This window comes from Lycorma delicatula, chromosome 1 (genome assembly GCF_047948215.1).
Source record: "Lycorma delicatula isolate Av1 chromosome 1, ASM4794821v1, whole genome shotgun sequence".
Lineage (NCBI taxonomy): Eukaryota > Metazoa > Arthropoda > Insecta > Hemiptera > Fulgoridae > Lycorma > Lycorma delicatula.
This window is the reverse complement of record NC_134455.1, coordinates 32,577,743-32,598,793: the sequence shown is the minus strand read 5'-3', so window position 1 is coordinate 32,598,793 and position 21,051 is coordinate 32,577,743. Positions and strand designations below refer to the sequence as shown.

The window sequence follows — 21,051 nt, the reverse complement described above, 5'->3', positions numbered from 1 at the left end:
GTTTCCACTTGATATTATCGATAACATTTAATAGTATGAGTCCTTTTTTCTCTAATTCTTTTTTTATACTTGTACAGTATATAATCCTTAAGCTTAGTGTTAGTATCCATCCTCCGGTTTATGAAAAAGATACAAAAATCTTTGTTTGGAACTGTGCGCTTCAAAGTTCCAGCAGTGTGGTGTTTTGCTGTTGTGTGCATGCACACATAGGAAAATGGATGGGGGGCTGCAAGGAAGAGAGAGCACTGTCGCTCCCACAGCACCGACCCTAGCATGCTAATGGAAGGTAGGTTTTTTTTAAATGTGTATGGAATGTTCCTTATTCATTCCCTTTTCTACTTAAGTCGGTGGAAGGTATAATAAAGTCAGTTGACTTTATTATAAGTAAATAAATAACAGTAATATATTTGCATTATTTATTTTGTTACAATATTAATTTGCAATGTATGTTACTTTAATTGTGACCATAATTTATAAATGAACACATCAATAGTAAAAAAAAATCTAAAAAAAGTGCACTTTAAAAATCTTAATTTTGTATTTCTGTCAAAGCAACTTTATAATTATTTTAATATGGACAACTGTTGTCAAATTTTTAATCGCACCAAATCCTTACAAAGAAAAATTTTATTGATATGATTTCTTATTACATAAAACTGTTAAAAATGTGTCTTTGAATGTTCAAGTGATTTAAAACATTTTATGAATTATTCATATTTTCAAAGTGTATTAAATAAATAGTTCATAAGTAACATCGATAACAGACACGAGAAGTAATTTTGTTTACTTAATGTATTTACTTTAACATTATTTCACATGTTTGTATTTAAATGATTAAAGATTTATTTATTGATTTAATTACAGCAAAAAGGAATTTTGAAAATCTAAAATACACAATTTAATAAATTACACGAATAAATAAATTAATAATATAGTTAATCGATTAAATAAATAAATTATAAAATACACAATTTAATAAAGAAAAATTAGATTTATCATAAAACATCTATAAAATAAATTTTTAGGCGGCTTAAAGTCACTGAGAGATTCATTGTTGTACTCAAGTAATAATGCTGTTTGATTAAAGGATTTAAATACATAAAAAGAATAATCAAATAATTGTTTATGAGAACTGGGTTTGTCATTATGAGACACACCTTTTCTTTGGCTTGTGATCTCACAGTCGGTCATTATATAGTGACTTTTGACAAAAAAAATAAAAATATGAAAAGCAATTCACTTTTAAAAACATTGAATCTTTTCTGTTAAAAGTACCTTCTTTAGTAGACTTAACAACAAGCAGTTTTCTTTATAGCATTTATCTTTAAAAGATTAGGAAGCCACTTAAATATGTATTAAATGCATTTGATATTGTTATCAAATTTGGTACATCTGTAAATTTCTTACTGTTCAAATGTGTCAAAATCTTGGTTTACATATAAATTTTAATAGCATTTTTACACTCTGTTTTTAGACATTAATGTGGAAAAAAATCAGACAATAATTGGCATAGCTTATAATATTATAAAGCTAATATTAGGTTACAATAATATATTTAACAACAGTAGCTGTGCAAAAATTTCAGGTAATGTTACTGCTATTTTTAAAAAAATACTAAAACTCACAAAATATTTACAAAAACATTTATTAATAAGCATACCAACTGAGCGGTATAAAAATTAAACTGTAGTATTGGACTAAATACTGCTTTGGAGACTTGTACATTCAATTACAAATAGAAGGGCCTGTACAGAAATCATTCTAACACCATTCAATTATTTGTTTAAATAAAGTAAAAGTAAAAAATAATCTGAGCTCTGGTATTGTGAGCTATAAGTACGTAACTGGTGTCAGTCCAGGAGACCTCTATTTCATTTTTTTTATTCATGAAATTTGTTGCTCACAGATTGTTTAAACTTGACTATACAAACTTCAATTTAACAAAAATTTACATTAAATAAAATATAGCTATAAAATCTTAAAATATGTGTTCCTGCCAAAACCCTTTTAATTTCTTTATAATGCCAGTTTTTTTATAATTTTTTCCGTTTAAGCTTTTCATAGTATTTTTAAATAATCATAAAGCAAGTATTAAATAGTAAAATCAGGAAAAAGTAAAATAGAACTTAGATTTTGATTTTAACAGTTTTTATTTTTCAGACTCATTTTCATTGTTGCAAAAAATTAAACTATATACTTCTAAATCTATTTACTAATGTAAAATTTATATAAAAATTATTTATTCACTGTACAAATATAACTAAGAAAAAAATAGCCTTAAAGTACATAAATATAGCGATTAAAAAATATAAATTTCACTACTTCATAACATGTGACACAAATTTTTTTTAGAACTTTCCAGACAAATTGGAGCAGTACATTTCTGACATGGATATTTGGTTTTCTTGTAGTTTTGTAGGGCAAAATGCACATATCTTCAGTTTTTCAAACAAATTGGGTATTTCTTGTGAATTTTCTGACACGTTCAACATTTTAAGGATCCTTTTGATTGTGAACATCAATTCGTGTGGAAGATTTTTAATGAGTACAGTGCACTTGCAGGTAAGTAAGTGACTTTGCCAAAGTCTTCATAAAGTCATGTTGAGTATCTGATTGGGTAAATGACTGGTGAAGAATGCAAGAATTTACACCACTTCCCATGTCGACAAGCGTGAAGAAGATTGCCATTGTCTACCTCTGTGTCCTTCGACAGGTTGTGTAGTTTGCACACTTTTGATCAATTCGGTCAACACCTCCTTTGGTTAAGCTGTAAAATGAAATTATTTCAGGCTTATCAGTGTCGGGGTCATCATTCTGCGAGTGGTGCATTGATGACACTAATACAACAGCTTTCAACTTTTTCAGTACATACGAAAGAAGAGTAATGTTCTCAGTATAACCATAGAGAGATGATGTTTGCTTGCATTTTACTAGGCTAAAATTGAGGAAGAATTTATTTTTTATTTTTTTTAAGTTCCAACATATTTTAACTCTCTTTAAGAGCTTGTTTACTATTTCGATTGAATTAAACCAATTGTCCACCGTGACATTTCATGACGTCTTCCTTCAATTGATTTGACGAGCCATTGTATAGATTGTGTTGGAATGCTGAATTTTTTCTCTTCAAAAGTTAAAGAGTTTTTCTATCACTGCTTTTCCCTGAGAAAATATATGCGTTATATAAATAACAGCTCCTGGCCTCTGCCATACATAAAAATTTCACATCATACTTTGCTGGTTTTCGTGGCATGTACGTGCGACCCTGAAAGGGTAGTAACATTCATTCACGCAGACTGTAGGACCCAGTCTATAATAAACCTGTGAATTCTCCAAAAATTTATTAAAAATTGCAGATATTACTGCTGTATCATCGTTTTTTTTCTCTCTTCTCAATCTATTGAATTGTTAAAGCATAAAGACACCAAAAGAAACAAAAATCTTTTTTTTTAGTCATTGTGCAACGAAACACATCTAATCCAGTTCCATCTGTCTCAAATAGTCAATAGATTCATTACTAGATTTGAAAGTAGCAGTATAGCATAGCAAACCAATGAAAGTTTTCAGTTCAATCATATCTAAATGAACGATAAGTTTTTCTTTTGTACTTTTCTCTTAGTTTTTGTTATTTGTTCACATAAGAATTTCCTCTAATATTTCTAGAGTAAAAAGAAGATTCCAAATGTCTTCTATGTGGTTTTGCTCCTAATAATTTTGCCTTTGGTTTCAATCTAGGTAGTTGCAAAATAATGTTATGCAGTCTTGTTCGTACATTAACAGATGGTTGTTCTTTACTCCACAAAAAAAATTCTCTTTCCCATAGAAACAGGAGTAGATATTACGTCTTGGTGCAGTCAAATTTTTACCTTCAGCTTCTTCCTCGATTTTTTCCTGTCCCTCTAATTCTTGGTTTGTATCATTTTCAGCCCTATTTGCTACATCAACTTCATTATTTTTGTGCTTCTTGTTCTGATTCTGTATTGTGATCACTTTCGCTTAGATAATCTGGATCATTTTCGCTATCATCATCCCCATCAAATTCTTCTAGGACATTTGAAACCATTTCTTCTAAATCCTTTTCAAAATTTAATCAGGTACCTTGTAAAACACGACACATAGGACCTGGTTGTAGATCAATGGTATCATTACAGCTTATTTCACTTATATCATTCATTGTTAAAAAAATTATTATTAAGAAATATTTTACAGAACTATTAAAACGAATAAAAAGAAATAAAATATAGGATAAAATAAATAAACAGTATAAAAAATTAACTGAAAGAAAAAAGTATTAGCATAGAAACTATTATATACAAATCAACCACTGAAAGCACTACGAAAAATGTAAAATTAAAATAAAAAACTACAGCAACAATTAAGTTAGTAACAGAACTGGTGTCATGCGTTTTTTGAGACTGCCTCAAAAAACAAAACACAATAACTCACCACATAATATGACAAAAAAAAAACATGATCTTCACAGCAAGTACTTCGCGTAACAGCTGGAAGGTAGGTAAAGTGGGTCGACCATTGATCCAATATTTGAGGAAGGGGAGGGAGACAAAAAATGCCAGCAGTCTGTGAGATGTATGATACCAGTTAATGGTTAAACAAAAAATAACTATTAATAACATTCTAATTTTTTTTTTTAGTTATTACTATTAAAACTATAATTTACCTGCCAGAAACTAAAACAATAATTTTTATTATTTTTCTTTTCTACTTTTAGAAATATATGGTGAATTAAAAACAAGTAATTCAGGAGGTAACAATCAAACTGGTTTGTCTAATTTTTTTTAAAACTAAGATTATTGCTTTGTTATTGGAATTAAAGTGAGAATCGTTCGGTCAAATAATGCTTTTTCATATAGTAATTAATGTAGAAAAGTTAAATTTCAAACAGTACGTGTTTTGTTCATAACCAGATTTCATTCGTAGAGTGATTTTTCCAACTAACCAACTTCATTTTCAATCGGCTGATAGCACATTTCATCACAAACAAAAGTGTTCCAAGCCTGGTTGTACATCACAAAATAAAAAAAAAAAAAAAAACAGTTTTAAGAAGCATTCAACGTTTCCTACAAAGTGTTCTGAACTTCAAAGTGTGTGGCCATAGCTTCCTTCCTGCTGACAGAATTTTTAGCATCGCAGAATAAATCATACCGAAAAACCAATAATCTTGACCACAGAAGAAAGTAGTCTTTGCTGAAAACAATATCCACTCCTATAAAACAAGACAAATAAACTGTTTTCGTAAAGGAATAATTCAGTATACAAGAAGGTTCTTATGATGATTCCGTTGCAGTTTTTAATTAATTACAAAACTTAAAATTTTTTTGTGTGTTAATATGGCTTTTGCAAAGTAGAAGTGTATTTTTAAATATATTTAATTCTTAAAGAAAAAATAATTTATTTCATTCTATATCGTGAAATAAAAATTTTCCATTAAAATGAATACATTGTTTAAAGTTACCATAGTAATCGTTAAGATTAAACATTGTTGAAACTATCATATCATAATATGGAAAACATTGTTCATTAATCAAAGATTTAAGTAAAGACATAATTTTCATAACAATATTAGTCAGTATTTATTTCAATAACTTCTTATGGTGAAATTTCTAATTCTCATAACATCACGGGGTAAGTCAATGTTGAATTTTTAAACGTATAAATCTTTTTTTAGAAAATCAAATTATTAGGTAATTAGAATAAGTTTTTCATTATTTGCGTGAGATAAATTTTTAAATAAATACTATTGTATGTAATAATCTTAGAATGTGTGATACTCTATTGCGCTGTATATGAACTGCTAAAAAATTTTAAAAACTTATAAAGATAAGGTTTAATAAAAAACTTAGATATTTTAGCTAGATGTGTGTCTAATATTTGGTCAACCTCACATTGTCTAATTGTCTATTTCTAGTTCATATAAAATACATAGATAAACTATCGGCAATTGATTACTGTTTATTTTTAACAAATTTATTTTATTTCAAATTGAGATAAAAAAGCTCAGTTTGAACAAGTTGTTTATTAGATACTACATTTTTAATAGTAATCAAAAAATTCTGTAAAAACAAAAATTATTTCAAGCAGGCTAATGAAACAATTTATAATATAAGGGTAATAAAAAATTCTCAGTTTTAGAGTAACAGGCAAAAAAATTCAGTCAAACTCAGTCTTTGGTTTAAATATACATATCACATCTTTCATATTTTTGACAATTACACTCTTCGTCACTCTCTTCTTCATCAGATGTTGGATGACCAAAAATTATTTCCTTTTACCACTGTAATCATTCATCAGCAAGTTGTTCACCATCCCAATTTTCATCAAATAGTTATATAGGAAGATTGTTGACGTGATTTTTCTTCTCACTACTGGTTGTATGATCAATAGAGACATTTTCTAACAGAATTTTCTTAAAATTAATGTTTCCTTATTCCTTAATGAAACATTGTTTTTCTTCAAGTCGATAGTCCCACATCGTTTAACTATAATAAATTTTTATTTCTAACAGACTTTGTTACTTATTAATCTTTTTTCCTTTTAAAGTTCTTTTAAGCTTACTGATAGTTAATAATTTAGTAATATATATTTAATCCTTTAGTTTTAAAAAAACTTAATCTTTATCAAGTTACTTTACTTGTTCTTTAGCATTCAAAATACTCTTCTGTGGTCAAGATAATTGTTTTTTTCTGTAAAATCTTTTCTGCCTTGCCAAGAAAAACTACTATCAGCAGGAAAGAAGCTATGGCCACACAAAGGGATATTATATTAGGAACAATTTTGTTGTGATGAAATGTGTCCAGTAAATTCTAATAACAAAGAAGAATTTGCACATAGCAATAATCTGTTTGAAAAGAAGGATTAAGCACGGTTTGAATGTTACCTCATCAATTTAAAAAAAATACAGTTCTTAATCGTTCAGGCTGACAACTTCAATAAAATATTAACAAAAAAGGACAGGAATTAATCTACATTAAATAAACTACTTTCTAAAAGGTATTATAAATATTTTTTTTATAAAATTAAAACTTTTTGTATGCAATCTTTCTTTTCGGTCATCACCTTTTATGAATTTCATTTTTCTACATCCATTTAAGAAATATACAATATGTATGTTACTTACAGACTTTGTAATTCATCTGTTAGGAAGGGCCACAAAAGTTATTAAATACAAGCTATATATAAAATATTATTCATCATAATTGATTAAATGAAGACAGTTAATTTAACTTTCGGTTCAAAACTAAAGGAACATGTAAAATATTAATTTACCTTTCATTTAGTTTCAAAATCGTTTCAGATTTGCCTTATGGCTCTGTTTTGATGGATTTCTTAGTCTGACTTACTTTAGAAACAAACATTACTCAATGGAACACACTTTCAACACATAAACCAGATCAGAAAATCTGTATGTAAATAATTTACAAATTCCATAACTTAACAAGTAAAATAAATTCAAATAACTCCAGGCATATAAGTATAAAACTATATGAAAAAAATAAACCTAAATATAAATTCTCGGAAATTATTTCTCCGCAACATTTTAATGAAGTTACTACATGATATGAATTATAAAAAATAACAATTAAATCTTTGTTTACAAATAAAGACTTGTAATATCTATTTCCAACTAAAAATATTACAGTAATCAATTTGACATGCATGAACCTAAAAAATGTTTAGAACTGAGGGTAGAATCTTTAAAACAAAATTAGCAGCTTACATGTAAAAAATTACATAACCGGTTAAAGTACCATCTGAAATATTTATAAGCAGTTATAAATTGTGTTGTGGTGTATGAAATTTAACATTTTTATTTATAATAATCAAATTAATACATATAAATATATTTTCCAGTGAAAGTTAGTTTTGAGTATGTCAAGAATCGTCAGACTTTTTAGTGTCACCATGTAGATGTTGTCGTACACAAGGTGTAGTTCATTTATCATATTTGGAAAGATGACACAGTTTCTGATACTTCAGCTGGTGAAGTCTGTTTCTATCGATACTGTGTTAAGTGGTCAAACGTATAGTCTGTTTACATCTTACTTAATTTGGATGTGTAAGGATGCTAATAAAAAGTAAGTAGAAGTACTCGTATTAATTAAAATAAAAATCAAATTAAAGTAGAATTCTAATTTTTAGATTTCCACACCTCGTTTAATACAAAAAAAAAAACATTTTTATACGTTTCAAATTAATTTCATAATATTTTTTTAGCTTTAACCTGCTCAAAACCTATAATGAAAATAAAATAGATAACACTTCAACATTTACAAATGTTTATTATTATCCCTGAATTGATAATAAATAATTCTGATTAAATTAGTTTGCTTAATCTACTCCCAAGCGGATGAAAAGGTTAAATCTGAAATAGGTTTATTTATTTTTCAGTTAAATCGAGTTAGTTTATAAGGCTTTTCACAATTACTAATAAGAGGTGGCTACAAATAGTCTAGATTTTTTAAAAAATACTCTGCATTATTTCTATATATAAGAAAGGCTTTCGATTCTGTCAATCACAGACTCCTTCTAAAAAACCAAGAAATGCCGGTTTCAGAGGAATCTGTGGAAACTGGATTGCTAGCTTTCTGTCAGGTAAGATCCAGCAAGTTAGAGGTGGAAATTTTTCAAGTAACAAATTCTGTGGATGACACAGCTTTAAGCTACAGGACAAACTACAAGATAAACTACAGGATAAAAGTGAACTTTGTATGATGATCTCCAGAGGCTTAGCGTGTGGTTTGGGTACAACTCTTTGCAGCTGAATACAGAAAAGATTAAGTTAATCAGTTTTGAATTGAGATAAAATTTGGAGGAACCATTGGTCCTACAAATGCATACAAATAGTTGTAAAGCTTGCAATTGGATCGGTGAAACTGACCATATGAAATATTTGGGAATACCTGTCGATTCTGGACTTACATGGGCAGCTCAGGTACAAAAATTATAGTAAGAACTTGTGTATGCGTGTCGAAGTCATACCTATATTTTTATAAGGTCTTTATCCACTTTTTTATCAACAGCGGATAAAAACAACAAAATTACTGTTGGCGAGTTAACAACCAATGATCAGTTGGGAACTTCATACCACCAAGTCCAAATAAAGATATTTGTTGTAGGTTTTACCTTTACATAGCTCCTCGACATTACAACACTATAACTTTCAAAGGTACTTTCGCAAACCACTCATATCATCAGTTTGACATTATGGCGATGTTATGATTAAATGAACAAATGAAAATATATAAAATTTTTTGAGTAATGACCATAAAAATCTGCTGGATATGAGTTATGTGAATAGTTGTAATTTACTGTGGCTTTACTCAAAATATCATCTTCAAAAGATAACTTGTTGTATGATCATTTTATGTGTTGAATTTGTAAATACAGTATTTTTCTAACAAGTTTATTTTTTTATTGTTACCGCATGTTTCTAAAATTTCTAAGTCTGTATAGTATGATTATGTTGTAACAGATGGTCAGCTATATAATGGTGGACCCGGAGGTTAAACAAAAAAAAAAGGACAGCTTTAACCCACCAGGTTGATCTAGTAGAGAACACGTTTTCCCAAATCAGCTGATTTGGAAGTCAAAAGTTCCACCATTCAGGTTCTTGTAAAGGCAGTTACTTTTATACCAGTTATAAGACTGGTAGATCGTGGATACCGGTGATCTTTGGTGGTTGGGATTCAATTAACCATACAATTCAGGAATTGTCGGACTGCAACTGTACAAGACTACACTTCATTTACACTCATCATACATATCATCCTCCTTCATTCTCTGAAGTAATACCTGAACGGTAATTCCTGGAGGATAAGCAGGTGAAAGAAAAAAAGATGGTCAGCTGTAATAGAAATGCCTCTCTTCTGAAATAAATTTGTAACTTATTTATTATTATTCTGCTGTAATGTTTGGAAACTGCTATTTGTTTTATCATATTTGTTTCGTTTTTAGTTATCTGGGTTATTATTGTTTGTGTATTGCAACAGTCTAAAAATTAAATTTTTATACGAGCCAATGTTTTGTAATCATGGATGATTAGATTCCTCATGTATAGTGGTGTGATTTATGGTTGGTTTCCTATAAACCGCTATTTCTGTAATGTTGTTTCCATTTATTTCAATTTCAATGCCCAAAAAGTGTATTTTCCTGTTAATTTCTACTTTAAACTTGAATTTTAGTTAAGTATATTTTTTTGAGTTAAGTATATTTAAAATAGTCATATGTTGTCATTTTTCATTGGATTGTATATGATCAATGTGTCGTCCACATATCTAATCCAGAATAATATTTGATACTTGTTCATAATATCGTTAATTACAATGTTTTAAGAAAATTTGAGACATGATTGCAGATATAGGTGAACCCATTCATGGGCAACCCTTTCGTTTTAAGCAAAAATTAATTTTTTACTTTATACTTTTTATCTACAAACATTGAAACAAATAAAATAAATGAAATTTATGATGGCATTTTGGAGTGTTAAAATACTGGAAACTTCTATTGTTATTCATTCTGATGTTAACAAGGTTTATTGGCATACATTGGGTATTAATTCTTGAGTAAGTAATAATTATGAGTATTATTCATTTATTGCAATCAAAATAATGTGATTGTAACTCCCACACTTATCTTTTCTCAGGAGTACCTAATGTCTCTTCCTCTTTAAAAGAAACTGTAACAACAAATTGTGTCGGACCTAGATATAGAAAGTCTAATAATAAGAAACTTTAGAATAAGTAACTTTTACTAGTTTTTAAGTACAATTAACGAGGAGAAATAATCAATAAATGAATAAAAATTTTCCAGGAAGCTGTTTGTGGAAGAAGTGGGTAAATATTAGATACAACTGAATAAAATACCATAAGAAATTAACTGACTAAAATAACTGGTTTTGGTGCAACTAAACAACACAAAAATTTGTATTACGAGGAAACTGCAGTTTATAAGAAAACGTTTGGCTTATTGATCAACTACATCAATATTCCTGATGATACAGGTATGTAGTAAGGATTATTTTCATTATAAGAGCTTAGTTTAAATGTGATGTGTTAAATTAGGCTGACCAAATGTGCCGGAATGAAATACTTGTCTTTGTTCTGGGAATGTGTGTCCTAGATACTGATTTTTCCTGCCGGAATTTATTTACTGTAAAGTATTAATCGTTTATTATTAATAGTTCTAATAAACTAATGTATGTAAATAATTACAAAAAAATGTTTTACCGAACAGTTTCGTAATTAAAATAGACAAGATTTTCAGTCAGATAATTTGGTTATACTATTTAAATTCCAATAGGATAGATATTTAAATTTATAAACGTTTTTATACTGTACCAGCAGAATGTAACTGGGCTTTTAAGCTGATAGATAATGAAAATTATCTATCTTCCTTTAAAATTATGCTTCTTCCTTGGGACGACTAATCCCATCTCAGCATTACAGACTAATCCAATATTTAATTTTTTTTTGTTGATTTTGGAAAAAATGAAACGGCTACTGTGTTAATTATGTCTTATTTATAGAGTAAATATTTTTTCTTTGACTTAATTAGAAATGTAGTTAAATTATAAGCTAAGATTTTCCTTTAATTAATTTTTGTACTGTATTTGTTTGAGGCATATCAAGCCGTAGAAAGCAATTGTCTTTTGTAACAGTTATATTATAATTTTCTGTTACAGATCAGTCTACAGTAAATGATGCTGTCGCTGTTGTTAGCCCGTAGAAAGAAACAATGGACTGAAAAAAAGAGGAAAATAGTATCTTGTGAATTAGGCAAGAAAATGATGGCCAGTATCGATTCTTCACTAGACCAGGGTCAAAGCAGAATAATCAATTTCTTTAATGGAATTGTGCATTAACGGTGGATACATTTTTGGTACCATAAATAGAAAATCTGGTTAAATCTCTCCGAAATACACCATTCATTCTCTACGAAATACTTTAGTTCCTTGGCCACAGTATCCTGTTGCATTCTACAGCATCATACCATCACCAAACTGTGAGAAATTCATCAACATAAAGTACATGGAAAAAATCAAGAGCATTTTACAACTAGCCCTACAGTGCTACACATTTCACATCACTACACAGAATGTTTATCGAATTGGTCTACTTGATACATTACTCAGTTGTTTCTCAATACAACGAAATGGTCGACACATTTATCAAGCTACATAAAGTAATTAGCACCACCTAGCGGGTTTATAATAAACATGCGGAAAAGATGACTCATAGCCCAAGCCAGTTGCTGGTTTTTTAAGAGATTCTTGATTGCATTGCTATAGAGGTTTGTTCCATTAGACTGTTTTTTTTACTGTTTTCAATATTTCAGTTTATTTTAATTTTTTATTATTATGTGTTTATTCTTTTGACTTATTTCTTTTTGCTTATATTTTTAATTAAATTGTAGATATATTTTTATAATTTAACATCATTGGAAGAATAGAAAATAATTCTTGTATAATTATATTGTAAGAAGAATGACTTTTCCTTATTTTATTGTTTCCTTTTTCCCCTGCTCAAATACATACAATCATTAATGCTACCTGAATACGTCAAACAATACTGCTAACAATAAATACCGCAGGTAAAGAAACATCATTGTTCCAACTGGTAGCATCATAACGAACCACGTTTATAACTTGCCCTGTATACACTTTTTGACTTCATATTTAGAGTAAATCAATAAGGCTTCAAAAAAATTTTCACAGGCTTTAGATAGTGCTACAGCATACCTAGTTTTCAATAAAACTGATTTGTTAGTTTTGGAGATTTTCAAGCGACAGGATTTTATACACAGTCTACAAAAAAAACATAAGGAACCACAATTTAAATGAATTGTATTTTCGTACTCCTCATACCTCAAAACGTAAAGAAAACTTACTCCCACTATGCAACAGAAAGTAATACTGTACTTTTGTTTGAAAAGTCAGTAAAAATGAACATTAATGATAGGCTTAGTATTTAATATTCATTAATGCATTTTCTTATATTTTTATATTTGTCTAATATTTTAATTCAACACGATAAATGTGCTGCTTCTATTAAAGTACAGATCGATCAATATCTCTCAAAGCACCTATTATGTAAATGACCATTAACAAAAAGTTTCATACATAATGAAACAAGTCAATGCACAGAGCACAGCGAATGGTGCACAAGGGTAGTACAATTAATTCCATCACTTCCGTCAATCCAGTTCTATTAGCAAAGCTATCTGTTTGCTATTGGAATACATAAAGTTGCTTTATATATAAAGTTTAAAAAGTTAGATTACTAGTCATCAAAATAGAAACCCATTCCAAATATTTATTATTTTTAGATCCAAACTCCAAATTGAATAGCAGCAAAAATATTTCCTTGTAAGTTGTACATCTGTGTATACCCACTAAGGTCAAACACAACATATCTGGATGAATATGAAATGTCCGACTAAAATTAATATTTCTGAATGTAATCACGCTTGGTGGCACGTCCCTTGTGTCATAGCTGTTTGCATCCACTTCTGTCCCAAACTTTCTATTTTGTTCCCTTGTAGTTTCTAAAATGAACCATTTTGAGATAAGAAAATTGAAAAAATCTTTTTAAGAGTTAAAAACTCTTAATGGTAAAATTTTCATTAATTCAAACCCCAATATCTGAAATCAATTCAAATGAAATTCCCTTCCACATGTTAGTTAGAAGTGAAAATTTGAACATCAGTTTCCTATATGTAGAAGTCACTCAGTCTAGTAAGACCCAAGTTAATAATTAAAATAGACGTCAATCATATACAAACTAACAGGATCTATTCCCTCCCGCTTTAACTGTTTTTCTTGACGTCTTGAGTTAAAAAAACAATTTGAAATGATAATACATTGTTCTCTTTTGTAATACATACAATACTGTGAATCAAATAAGAAGAAACAATAAAAATAAACTAATAGCGCATACTGCTTCAAATTATAATCAAAATATATTTATAAAAACATTACATTATTTTTTAAATATAAAAAATCACAAAATTAATATATAAGTAAAATTAACTTTAAATCATATATATATATTTTACTTTTCAGATTTTATGGCACTTGTTATAGCAATATTAGTCATGTTTTCGACAACGATATGCTTTGGATGTTACTACCATGTTATAATAAAAGATAAGCAAGATCAATACATCTATGCAGGTACTGGACTGTCTTCAAATTTATAGATACCTTTTTAGTATACTTGATTATTAGATATTACTACAAGGTAAATATCAAAAAAATTACAAAGTTTAAAATGTAATGCACTGTAAATCATAACTAGTAAATGAAAGGAAATATTTTGTAACATTACATTACGCGATGAGCTTATAATGATAGCCATTATAAGCCATTACTCTCGCGAAGTTTGACACTCGTTTGGGTTAGTGCTTTCAAATTAACCTCTTCTAGCTAACTACTAAATCGGATTAAAATCAGTACAAAAAAAAACAGATACATTCAAACATTTGCTTCTTTAGGAGGAGTATGCTTTTGATTGGTTGAACACCTGTATAAAAGGTAAACTGACTTGTCACTATAAGTTTCAGAAGCTGTTCACAATGTTTTTTTCTGCGAGTTTGTTCTTTTGTGTGAATTTGCGTGACTCTACTGTAATAATGTTGCCTAGTTGTGGAGTAATGTATCCTATTAGCTCTTTCAATGTGCCTATCTACGTGGAGATGCTTGCTGCATAATGCAGCGGTAATTTTGAATCGATTAATCCATCATCTTTGGTGCTTCTCAACAGTTCCAGAAACTGGTCAACTGTTGTAAGATTTATCTTCAATATTTGCTTTAATAGCTTCTGATATATAAATTTTTTTTATTGCCCATCTACTTACTGTATTTATCACAGTTCATTTTTTTGTACTGTTAAAAATTCACTCATTGTATGGTGTTGTAGACGATTTTAAAGCAGGCGTACTGTTAGTAGTAATAGCAACTGACAGAAAATGAGTGGTCATGGATCACAAGTTTTGATATATTAGCGGTAGGGGTTATGTTAGCGATATGTTACCTGTCGCTTTATGCGATATTTTATTTTCCTGATATGTTCCCTGTATGCATACATTTCAGTCACCCCTCATAATAGTAATAAAAATTTAGAATAAAATGTAATCTTTTAGAAGGTTTTCAAATAACAGGAAAGTATTTGCAATTAATACATCATTTAAATACATTATAAACTGATATAATGTATTAACATGTAACTGGTATAACATATTGTATTAACCCTTAAAGTCTCAAGGTAACGATATATTGTACATGAGTGCTTGTGCTAAAAGTCTCACCCGTCCGATATATCGGTATATAGTTTTTATGTTCATATATTTCTTTACGTTTACACTAGATCGCTCATATAGTCTCTTTTCTTAAAGCTTACAATTCGTAGATATCGATAGCGTAGGTTGTTTTCATTTTACGATACATATTTTAGAGAATTATCAATTTCAAAATTCCGATAATCTGATGTAAACAGAAGTGTGTTCCGTGCATTCATGGTTATGTTTTGGTTACTCCATGCGTTTATAAGGGATTTTTTGTTTATAATTTTATTAGAAATAGAGTTTCAATTATAATGTTAGTTGTAGTTTTAGTTACCATGATCCGTAAAATATTCAGATTTATTCGTTAGTTCGGTTTTTTTTTCTACAATGTCCGGGCCTAGTAGACGTCTTACTGATGCAGAAATTAACTTTTTTTTTGATGATACTGATAGCGATTTCGAATTATCTAGTGACAGTGGGGCTGAAGAAGATGATGAATTAATCACAAGCGATAGTGATGGGGGATTCAGAAGATGAGGCATACAGAAACATCATTGAACCGGAACATAATGTCCCAAAACATAACTCCCCGGCCTAAAACATATGCCTAATCCAGGTTCCACACCTATAGTTTATTTTTATTTATTATTTACACTTAATTTATTTCAACTGTGATGGTGAAAGAAACCAATAGATAAGCCAATCAATATTTAAATGCAAATAGAGATAGGCTGTCTGAACCATACCGAAAATGGAAAAATATTACCATTTCTTAGCTTGCATACTGAATATGGGGATAATTTGAAACCCTACTCTTAAGAAGTAGGGTTTGAAAATGGAAAAATATTACCATTTCTTAGCTTGCATACTGAATATGGGGATAATTAGAAACCCTACTCTTAAGAATTACTGGAGTACAGTATCATCACAGGCAACCCCTTGGTTTGGTAAAATGTTTTCAGCGCACCATTTTAGAATTATTTTTGAAATTTCAAAGCATAAATGTTACAAAAAAAATGGTAACACAAAAATTTCAATAACTCTGTAAATAATATGAATTTTTAAAAGAAAATTTTTTTATTTTGTTCACAAATAAGTTTATTTTTTAGAAACAGTGATAGATTAGATATAAATAGCAAGGATATTTGGTACTTAACGTATTAACGCCACCGCAGCAACAGCTTTATTTAAAAACAAAGTAGTCAATCGGATTTCAATTAGTCAAAGTTAGCGAGCTTCGCTCGCTAATTAACACCGTAATTTTTTGTTTATTTATTTAATAAATTCAGTAATTATTGCAATATTTAAATAATCAAAACACTCCTGTTAATTAGTCAAGGTTAGCGAGCGTAGGTTAAGTTTGGTTAAATTATATTTATAAAATAAATAAATTTTATAACCATTTATTAAAATTAATAAAGACTGTTTTGAATCTGTTAAACTCTATATCAGCTCATTTTCCACCGAAATCTGATTGACTACTTTGTTTTTAAATAAAGCTGTAGCTGCGGTGGCATTAATATGTAAGTACCGGATTTTTTCAAATAAAGAACAAATTCAGTATTTTTTTTTAATGAAAAAAGTTGAATTTTATTTATTAAATAATTAATCAAGGGTGCAACATCATTTTGGATCTCAGCATCACAATCTATATAGTTTACTGAGTAATTACAATTTTTTTCATAATTTTATTGTGTATATTGTTATTTCTGTGGCATTTCTACCAAACATCTACTTTTTCTGAAAAACGTGCTTGAGGCTTTTAACTAGTACTTACAAAATAGGCTTGAGGCCATAAAGGTTAATATATCTTTAATTAACTGAAGATAGTTACTGTAGACTAGAGAAGATGGCAGTAATAACTATCAAAGGTAATCAACAAACAGAACTTACATTGTTTTAAAACTAACAAAATATTTTGTTAGGCTGCTCTGATTGCATTTAATACAATGTGCAATGCGGACTTAATACTGTGACTGGTAATGCACTTAATATTTGTGCAATATGCACTTATTACTGTGACTGACAAATAGGTAAAAGCAGCACTATTAGAGCAATGTTTAACTTGAGTTACCTTTCAGATGGCCGATAAACTGATCTGAAATCCTATCTTTGATGTAATAAAAAATTTAATCTTCTTAGATTTATTTATTCAATATGTTTATTCCTTTAAAATCAGTTAAAATGACGATATGCCTCTAATACAGCTGTAACTGTACTTATTGTTACTTAGCATTATCAGAAAAAGATTAGGTAAGCTAAGTAATCTTAGCAGTTTTTGGATTTTTTTTATTGGTTTTTCTTGAAGTAAATTTAAAATTCACATTAGTTATAATACTCTGTAGAAATTTTTGATATTCCAAAATTTTGACAAAACTTTTTGTGAATAATGAATTATTTTCACTATAAAATATTTTATAACAATTTTCAAATATTTTTAATATTGTTTAAAAAATATTGGAAAACGCAATTTTTTTAGGTATTGTAATTTTTATATATGTACATTTTCAGCACAACATTCTGTTATGTCTTTTTCTAAAAATTATAATTAAATGTGCCAAATTTTCTAGCAATATTCATATTTCTAGGAACGAGTAAAATATGTCACGTAAAAATAATCCCGATTGATACTCCAGGAGGCGGAGGTAGATTTCACCGGTGCTACGTAGGGAATAAAAAAATTTCCATCTTAAAAAAAAAACTCCAAATTTACTCAATACGACAATGGTTGCATGTGGAAAAAGTTTCATGTGTTTAGCATACGACAAAGCAATATCTTCTTCAAAGCAATATCATCTTCTTACAATTCCAGCAATATTTTGGTCACCCTTGCCATAAGGGTTGGTCATATAAAAAATTATTTCAGTCAAAAGTTTTAGATAAACAAAAGTTTAGATAATGACCACTTTAAACTGATTCGATGCTGTGCTATTAAGGGAGGTATCCGATTTTTTTGTCTTGAAACACTACTTTTTCTTCCTCCTGGGCCAGTGGTTGGTGATATAAAAAAACTTTACTTAGATAACTTTAAACAAATTTGATATTTTACTTAATAAGAAAGTTGTAGCAATATTTTATTTTTTTGGAAAAAAGCCCCCCCCCCCCCCATTTCCACCCCTCGTGGTCTGACTTTTTCCATTAATGAACACGACCGATATTTTGGGTCGTTGTATATTATGTTTTTTTTTTTCAATTTCAAAGTGAATGGTGCAAAATTACAGCATTATTGTGTCCACAAGAAAGTGAAATATATAGATAATACATACATATAAACTTTTGAACTGAGGTGGTTTTGGGAACTGGGGGATGTGAAATGTGAAGATATGTCGACATTTTCCAGAAGTTAAATTATTGTACCCATTACAACAGGTAGCTTTCTTATGAAATGTACTTAAAAGTATAAATAGTTGGTTTTTTAATTTTCTTTCATAATTTAGCTGCATAAAATAACTACTACATAGTTCTGTATATAAACTGAAGAGAAGAGAAAACCAATATTTTATTTTTCAGGTCTCACTCTGATATCAACTGTAAATGAAAAAAATACTCCATCATATTCTAAAATTATATCTAATAATTATAATATAATTACAAAACCAGTGCATAATAATTCTGTCGGTAATAAAACAAAAAATAACATAATTATAAAAATAACATGTTATTTTTTTTTATTACTGACAGAATTATTATGCACTGGTTTTGTACACGAAATAAATTTAAAAAAAAAAAAATTTGAAAGAAAAAGAAACATGGTCTTTCCTGTTTCAGACGGTACATACATTACAAAAACAATGTAACATTCAAAATTTAGCGATAAGGAGTTAGATTGTGCATTGATGAATTATATATATTCTTTATTAAAAAAGATTGCAATTATTTATGAAGTACAGAATTACACATAGTATAATCATAAGAATTGAAAAACTAGTATTTACACAATCGGAAATATTAGTCAAGCAACAAATTAACAATATTTGTCATTGAATTTGAACGATAAAACCATGGGGGAAATTGGGTGGGAATAGTCTTCTAGAATTAGTAATGCTTCAGAACGAGATGTAGTAATAATATTATAAAAGCAATAACCATCTAAAATTTTTATTTTTCTACTTTATAATACAATAAAGTTATATATATATATATATATATATATATATATATATATATATATATATATATATATATATATATATAACATTCATAGTTCATAAACAAATTATTCTGTACTAATAATTTTTTTTCTGATCTGTTTTTCCTTTCAGAAATGTTAAGGTGGCATGTGACAAATCGATTTGGATTGAGTTTAATTCTGCCAACAAAATGTTACATATTTGATGGTAAATGAATACGGTTCTGATAAAAATCAATAAGAAATCTTCATTCATAAGGAGTATGTGTAGTTAGGAGGTTGGTAGAAGGCGGGAAATAGAAGATGACGATCCTCAGTTTTGCCAACGTTTGAAATATTTGTTTATTGAAAACACTGAGACAACAATAAAAAAGTTTCATTCATCAAATAGTAGGCAGCAGTTAAGTAGCTAGCAGACAGTAGCAGGTGGAAAATAGATGACAACATAAAATATTTGTTAATTGACAACACTGTGAGTCAACAATAAAAAAGCTTCATTCATCAAAAGTAGGCAGCAATTAAGTAGGTAGTAAGCAGTAAAGTAGATATGTGATGTAAGCGAGGTGGTAGGCAGTAGTAGACAGGAAATAGAAGATGAACATAAAATATTTGTTAATTAACAACTCTAAAAAAAGCTTCATTCATCAATAGTAGGCAGCAGTTAAATAGGCAGTAGGCAGGAAATAAAAGATAACAAAAACTATTTGAAATATTTGACAACACTGTGAGACAACAATAAAAAAGCTTCATTCATCAAAAGTAGGCAGCAATTAAGTAGGTAGTAAGCAGTAAAGTAGATATGTGATGTAAGCGAGGTGGTAGGCAGTAGTAGACAGGAAATAGAAGATGAACATAAAATATTTGTTAATTAACAACTCTAAAAAAAGCTTCATTCATCAATAGTAGGCAGCAGTTAAATAGGCAGTAGGCAGGAAATAAAAGATAACAAAAACTATTTGAAATATTTGACAACACTGTGAGACAACAATAAAAAAGCTTCATTCATCAATAGTAGGCAGTAGTAGATGAGAAACGAGTAGAAAAGATGAGAAAGTCAGTAGATGATGAATCCTCAGTTTTGCCAACCTTTGAAATATTCGTTAATTGAAAACACAAAAGAGAGTTTCCCACAGTGAAAACAGAAATTCCTAGGTGGCCGACACTGTGTATGCAGTACCTGCGCCCTTGAGGTTATGTTAACGCAGCACTAGTGCCTCGGTAGGTTAGAAACGAACTAGATGAAGACACTAGCAGCAGTATGCAGGGTACAGTTAGTTAATACATATAAAATTCATTTCTGATAAACAATAGACTCTATACTAATATTTTTTTCCTGATTCATCTTTTGTTTCACACCCCTGATGCTGACAAATATTCTTACTTAATATTCATATTATATTTAATCAACATTTGTCGTAATGTAATAGTTACGATGGACTACAGAAAACTACAGTTACCCATGAAGAGAAACTCAGTCTGTCCGATCATACAATGATTTTTCCCATTCACAAAGAACATGTAAGGATAAAAAAAAGGGCAAATAACACCCTTGCATTCTTACAACAAATGCTACAACACACAAAACCTAGTTCGGAGTCAAGATTAATGGACGGTTAATGCTGACGGTT

At 29.0% G+C, this 21,051-nt stretch overlaps 1 long non-coding RNA gene across 1 annotated transcript; it reads left to right on the top strand.

Moving 5' to 3' along the window:
* The first annotated feature begins 7,870 nt into the window (after positions 1–7,870).
* Positions 7,871–20,482, top strand: LOC142317259 (uncharacterized). The gene is made up of 5 exons (XR_012754691.1): positions 7,871–8,090; positions 10,825–11,014; positions 11,696–12,303; positions 14,075–14,185; positions 19,557–20,482. It is a non-coding gene; the product is annotated as an uncharacterized LOC142317259 (long non-coding RNA).
* Positions 20,483–21,051: the final 569 nt, after the last annotated feature.